The 7,762-nt window shown below is 33.5% G+C and overlaps 1 long non-coding RNA gene across 1 annotated transcript; it reads left to right on the top strand.

Moving 5' to 3' along the window:
* Positions 1–6,680: 6,680 nt before the first annotated feature.
* LOC147643080 (uncharacterized) lies at positions 6,681–7,370 on the top strand. The gene is made up of 2 exons (XR_015272527.1): positions 6,681–6,989; positions 7,053–7,370. It is a non-coding gene; the product is annotated as an uncharacterized LOC147643080 (long non-coding RNA).
* The last annotated feature ends 392 nt before the right edge of the window (positions 7,371–7,762 follow it).

Here is a 7,762-nt window from a genome sequence, read left to right as displayed (position 1 = left end):
CATTTGACGGTTCCACATACACCGCAATTAAATGGAGTATCAGAACGTATGATCAGATCCATAACTGAAAAGGCTAGAGCAATGATTAGTGGCTCTAAATTAAATAAACGTTTTTGGGGCGAAGCTGTTTTAACGGCAACTTATTTAATTAATAGAACTCCAAGTAGATCATCTCAGAATAAGAAAACTCCATTTGAAATGTGGCACAACAGAAAGCCAAAATTGAAATATTTAAAGATATTTGGCTCAACCGTATATGTGCATGATAAAATGCGGAAACGAAAATTTGACGACAAGTCATTCAAATGTATACTGGTTGGTTATGAACATAATGGCTATAAGTTGTGGGATATACATTCAAATAAGTTTTTGGTAGCTAGAGATGTAATTGTTGATGAAATAAATATGGAAAACTTTAGGACTGTGGTGAATGACTCAAAGTTCCAGAATGAAAGTATGGAACTGGTAGAAAGTATTCAGAATGATAGTATGAATAATCTACAACTGTCGACTGAAATGAATTCAGGAGCAGAGGAGTCGATTATCCCGAATGAGAGTACGGATGGAAAATCGGATCATTTTGAATCAGATAAACAGCCTAATGAATCAACAACTTGTGAAAATGCCGATCCAATTGTAATCATTGGTGAAGAATTGCCTAGTAAGCAATTAGAAATAGATGAAAGTGAAGTCAGAAGAAGTGAAAGATTAAAGGATAGGCCAAAAAGGTCATATCGGTTCTTAGACAATTGCTTAATGAATGCTCACGCTTTTTGTGATGATATCCCAAGTAACTACAATGATATTAAAAATAGAACAGATAGAACTAGATGGGAAGAAGCAGTAAAAGAAGAATTAGATTCGCATTCTTATAATAAAACTTGGACTTTAGTTGATCACCCTCTAGATAAAAATATTGTTGATTGCAAATGGGTGTTTTCTATAAAAACTAATGAGCATGGCAAACAAATCAAATACAAGGCCAGATTAATAGCTCGTGGATTCACTCAAGAGTATCTTTTAGATTATGATGAGACTTTCGCTCCAGTTGCAAGAATATCCAGTTTTCGTTTCATTTTATCCATAGCAAACCAATTCAATTTAAAAGTTCACCATATGGATGTTAAAACGGCATTCCTAAATGGTATTTTAAAAGAGGAAATCTTTATGAAGATTCCAGAGGGCTTGCCAAATGAGGAAGGTAAAGTCTGTAAATTGAATAAATCTATTTATGGGTTGAAACAAGCGGCACGATGTTGGTTTGAGACATTTGAAAATGTATTAAAGAGCATGGGTTTTATTAATTCGGCAGTGGATAGATGTATCTATTTACTAGACCATGGGGATATCTTAAAAAATATCTATGTGCTTTTATATGTTGATGATCTTGTAATTGCAACAAAGAGCATTGAGTATAAAATTTGAATTAAACAAACCAATCAAAATATTAGAAGATAACCAAGGTTGCATAAGTATAGCTAATAATCCGACATGCCACAAACGATCCAAACACATTGATATAAAATACCATTTCTCAAGAGAGCAAATTGAAAATAAATTAATTATCTTAGAATATATTCCCACAGAACACCAGGTTGCTGATGTCCTCACGAAGCCGTTACCTGCCGCAAGATTCTTGACACTGAGACATGAGATGGGTCTCAGAAACTGAAACTATTGGAAACTAATATTTGATTTAGAACTTAGCTTAAAGAAACAGATGAACTGATAATTTAATTTAACCAAAGATTATGAACTTTGTGCATTTATTAACTAATAGTTAAGAAACATTTAATTTGTCAAAATGAAATATTTTTCTTTAACCTATGATTCGGTTAAGGTTTTACTGGGTTTCCCTTAACCCTAGAACTAGTTTGATTTGATTTTAACAAAACTATTTCTAGATGAATATGGATCATTATTATTGTTCCCAGAATACACAACTGTCCAAATAAGAATATTATTGTAAAACTAATTTAATTTTTTTTCAACATATCTTTTGAGGAGGTGTGTGGAAATATACCATCTTCATATGGTATTTTTCTAGATGCAAAAGATTGTTGAATGCTGGTCACACTTCATCTCACTCACTCTCTTTGTGCTATTAGAACGGACAAGTTGTGGAAACAGATATTACAGTGAAAGATTAAAAGGATAAACTTTGAATTAAAACTAAACTAAAACATACGTGTATTTAATCAGTGAGGGAACACGGGAGAAGGCCTTTTTACAACACTTGCTCACTTGATTGAAGGTGAAGGTTTCGACGACATGGCAAATGATGATTTGCAAGAGTTGTTTGTAGATAATGAAATCGATGGCGAATCATTGCTTGAGATTGCTGTGAATGAAGCAAACAATTCGAAATCAGATGACAGCAGCTATGAAAAAACCGTTCCTAGTTTAACAATAGAAAAGCTCCAAGAAGGATTCGCATATGCTAGCAACTTAGAATCGTGCTTTATAAATGCAGATCCGGTCATCGAACAACGACTTAAGTTTTAGAACGATTTGGAAAAAATACTTATGCCTTATAAGGAGTGCTATAAAGAAGCATTAAAGGTTACAAAACAGTCGAAAATGACTGATTTTTTTTATAAAGAGCCAATAAAAAAGAAAACATGCTAAAATAAACTGGCTTAAACAATGAATGATATTAATAGAATGAAATGATCTCCTTTGTTTTTACCATTTTTAAGTTTAATTATTATTATTAATTAATTATTAATTACATGAAGCCACTTTTTTAGTTAAATATTAACTTTTAATTTGTAAAATAAAACTTTAATAAAAACCGACCAAATTTGAACAATTGAATTTTGAGAACGTAACCCCTTATTTTGTACTGAATCCATGTTTCGCTTAACACGACATTTTCTAGGAACGTAACCCCCGTGTTAAGCGAGGGCCAAGTGTATTGTTGTAAGAGGGTGTCGACATCCAGGGCTGCATTTTAGTTGTCGGCCAAACTTTTTAGTATAAAAATTAATTAATTTGGACATTCTATTTTGTCCGCATGAAGTGAAAAGTGAATCCGACACAAGGTTAAAGTGCGCAGATAAAAAAAAAATCATTGACAACATTCCTGCAGGTAGACCACCTTCAATTGCTAAAGGCTTAATTGTTGACGCCGTTCTGAAATATAAATGCGATTTAATAGACTTAAATGTAAACAGTGTTCCACCCAGTCATATATCAGCATGGAGCTTGAAAACAAAATTTAATCGGCCACTATATGTACATATATATATTCATCGTGGTCAACAATCGTTTTTACCTCAAAATGTGCATAACGAGTTCGATCAGCTTATAATGGAAACTTCTAAAAAGTACAAGAACAATAATGGTGTATATGTATGTTAAAACCTTAAAGCTTACAAAAAATGAACCTCTCTTGCAAATCATTTTGAAATTTTTTTTTTTTTTAATTTTAAATATACAGTGGTAAGTGGCACCCTTTCGGTTCTGTCATACAAACGTATGTGTAAATGTATTGAGTAAGTTAATGAGGTCAGTCAGTAGTATGTTTATACATATGTCGGAGAACATAATTTTTGAACTCATTTCGTGCTTCATACTCACTCAAAATTTATAATCTGCACAAGAATGTTGCCAAAAATGTTAACAGTAATTTTTTGTAAGCTAGTGTAGACTATTTTTGTCAGGAATTAAACATGTCATACAATACATACGTAACTAAGACAGCTCACTGTTAATGTGGAAGTTAAAAGCTGAATTATTGCCCCACCACGACAATGTCGACATTATCAAGGTAGTATGCAACACCAATAATGGTAACTGATCTTGCGGAAAACGACATCTCAGAGGTGAAACACGAGATATGATTGTGTCTAATTTGGAAAAGGAATCGACGCATTTTTATAGAGCCGAAACAGCATCGAAACTAATGGAATGTGATGATGATGATGTGGAACCACCCCACTTATATGTAGCGTCGGTGTGTAGAAACGCTAAATACGAAGCGGCAAAGAAGCAATATTGGAAAGCCGATGCATTAGATGCGATTTCAGACAAAAAAGGAAGCTAAAAAGGAAAAGAAATAGTGCGAGACGTTGGTAAGGATCCAGTCCAGGTGTATATTTGGTCTCCACCTCAAATTCGAATTTAAAACCAGCTACGAAAGCAAAGCCGTTTATGCATAGATGCATCGAGAGACAGGTTCCTCGAGTACGTCCACGTAGATAAGAAGAAATCCCATCATATTTTTCTCCATGTTGCCGTTCTCCAATCAACAGTTGGTCAGTTTGTTGTGTTCTCGATTCTTACCGAGAAACAGGACATGGTGTCAATAACGGCTTTTTTGCTGCGTTGGATCCAAACGGGTGATAAGTATCCATAGAAAGTGGTAATATTATTAAAATATAAATCTTAGTTATATATAAATTTATTATTTATAATGAGTTAAAACTTATTGCAGGTGTGTGATTCGTCAAGAGCTCTGCTATCAGCTTGTTGCCTGGCTTTTGCAACATTCGACACTGATGCGCGTATGTCGGATTACTTGCCCAGAGCATATGTATAAAAAATTATTTAAAAAATTGGGCTGATTTTTTAAAAAATGAGAAGAAGGTCGTTCAGAGGTTTTATTTATTTGGAATCGGACAACTAATTCTGGCCCCCAATCCAAACGATGCCCGAAATATAACTACAAGCCCTGTTAATTATTTCGAGGTGCAAGAAAGGTGGAGAAGAGGCTACTTTGCTGAAAAGTTCATTGAAATTTATTGGAAATTATGGAACGCAGCAATTGCAGGAGGAAATTTTGCCTATTTTTCATTCCTTTTTTCCCATGGTATATCCCCACCATTTTATTGTTGTCTTCTTCATTTTACACCATTTTGGGCGAATAAGAGTTCTCATTGGCTATGGGTTTATCAAGATGGCAAGCTGCTGGCGCCATTTTACCTTTGTTGGCCATTCCTCCACTAGGAAGGCTATTTAAACTACAGCATCTTTATTATACCTCTGCGGGCTATCAATATTTTAGTTATAAGTTTGCAACGCACAGATCTTGATCAGCATCAACACCCGAGACGATCTAGCCAGGCCCCTCTGATTGTCCATCTGTCCGTTTTTACGCAAACGATTCACTCTTTGATAGTCTTCTGTCATGAGAATAATTGTCATAATATATTGAACCATTTTATGCAAATTTATTCAATTTAAAGAATAATTAAGAATCTCAATACTCGAGGTCAAGTCGACTTCGGCTATTTAATTAAAATTAAATTAAAATTTGTAATTAAATTAAAATATATGTACTCAATTTTAAACAATTTTGATGGATTACAATTTAAATATTGTCGAAAATGTAACCATATTTTCATTTATAAGCTTTACAGAGTTAATATTCAGATGTATTAAATTAATAATTACTGCATGTGCATCAAGTTAGCAGGGCAACTTTGGAAAATTAAATTTTTGCTTCTACCATAATTTGGCGTTAATTATTCGTGAAAGAAAAAAATTTGTCGCTCCACTTAATATATATAATTTTTTTTTAACTAAAAGTTGCCCTGCTAAGTTGAAGAAATCCTTCACATTTCCACGATATTTTTACTCCAGAATTGTTTGTTTATTATTTGCTGATTATTCGTAAAAAAATTAAATTTTTCGCTCGTTTGTTAATTTTTTTTTTTTAATAAATGTTTTTCCTCAGTTTTGGTAAAAAAGGTGTCAACGCCAAAGTAGTTCGACAGTAACTAAGTTTGCGTGAGTGTGTGTGCATGCATGTATTGTTGTAAGAGGGTGTCGACATCCAGGGCTGCAGTGTAGTTGGCGGCCAAACTTTTTAGTATAAATATTAAGATTAAAAAATCTTGCTGACATACATGGGAAAGATACGTTTAAAAAAGGAATGAATAGATAGTAATTTAATTTAATTTTATTAATTTTTTTTTTATTGGCGTCGGTGTCAGTGGTAATAGGTGCAACGTTGTCGATGTCATTGTCGGCGTGTTACCAGCTTGCGCTTGGTCAAGAATCGTTTGCTTGTAGAAATATAATATCCCTGCAGTACCGCGTGTCATCAATAGCCACTGTCATCAACCCGTCATCAACGCGCCGACTGCGACTTCTATAGAGTCGACGCTCTGCCGACTGCGACTTCTACCGAGTCGACGCTCTGCCGGCTGCGACTTCTATAAAGTCGACGCTCTGCCGACTGCGACTTGTACGGAGCCTACGCTCTAATGCTGCCATGGTGATTGCCTATCTCACTGCCTCACTCACTCTTCAAACGAGTGAGATGAGCCAAAAGCAAATAAGTTAACAATTAAAATCGAACCAACTGTTTCGCACCCTAGAAATTTAGCATTTGTATGTGTATAATATATTATCATTAACAATTATAATGATGGTATTAGAAATAAATATTCTTTAAATATAAAGCGCGAATGAAATAATAATTGCATATCGAATAAATAGTTTGAGTTGCAATAACATTTTAAGTAACTTTTTGCCTAGTCGGATATATCCTTCATACCCTGTTTCCAATGGAAGCAGAACTCTCGGACACAAGTTTGCCAAACGGGACTTTGTGAAACGAAACGAACAATAAGAGAAAAAAAACGGACTTGAGGATCCGATTTTCCGGATCGTGGTTCGTTTTGTTGTTGGAGGCACAGTCCTTTTTTTTTCTATTGCTTATTCGTGTTTTCACTTGCAGTTAAACAGTGAACTAAGTGAGAAGTGTGCGCACTGCGCAGGCCAAATTAAAAAAAAAAAATGTTACATACATATGTATATAAATATTCTGTTTAGTTTTCAATAATTGAAATTATATATCAGGTGAGTTTTTATGTAAAGATTTAAAAAAAGTTTACTTTCGTATCAATTCTGTCTTCTATTTTGAGTACATCTTCCCGTCCTCCCACTTCGTGTCTGCATGCAGCTATTGTGATACATCGATGGTGCGAAGTGTAAGAAAAGGCTTCGAGACCATAAGAAGTTCTACTCTGCACTCTTAGGTAATTATGTATTTTTTTTTTTAGATTTTGATATTAATTTATTTTCCAAATTTTCCTTTTCAGATGCAATAAGTCAAGTTGATGCAACGGAGCCACTTGCCAACCGTTTAACTAAAAGCCTTCCTTGCGCAAAAAATTTGGAGGCGCAACATAAAAAAAGGAAAAGGGATGAAGACGTGTTAGAATGTGGTCCGAGCGTTTTTCAATACATTAATATTTAATTTTTAATGTTAATTATTATAATTATTATTATTTTTTAAAATGTATTTTGTATTATTATAAGAAATATTTTTAATTTGATTATTTGTATTATTTTATGTATAATTTTAATTTTATTATGTTAGTTTTTAAGAGGATATAATAAAAATGAATGAATTGAAATATGAAATCCCTTATTTATGTTTTTTAATTAATTTATTATTGATGACACATCGATGAATTGTTGATGAAACATCGATGAATTGTTGATGAAACATCGATGAATTGTTGATGACACATCGATGTTTCATCCATGTTTCATCGATGTATCATCGATGTTTCATCGATGTTTCATCGATGTATCATCGATGTTTCATCGATGTATCATTGATGTTTCATCGATGTTTCATCAACAATTCATCGATGTTTCATCGATGTGTCATCAACAATACATCGATGAATTGATGATGAATTGTTGATGAAACATCGATGAATTGATGATGAATCATCGATTTATTGTTGATGAATTTCTATTGATGACAGCCTAGGACATGCCCATGTTAAATTCATCAACA

This window comes from Drosophila serrata, unplaced genomic scaffold (assembly GCF_035046125.1).
Source record: "Drosophila serrata isolate PLE 108 unplaced genomic scaffold, ASM3504612v1 contig_293, whole genome shotgun sequence".
In the NCBI taxonomy this organism is placed as follows: Eukaryota; Metazoa; Arthropoda; class Insecta; order Diptera; family Drosophilidae; genus Drosophila; species Drosophila serrata.
The sequence above is the reverse complement of the archived record's forward strand: the minus strand, read 5'-3'. Positions and strand labels throughout refer to the sequence as shown.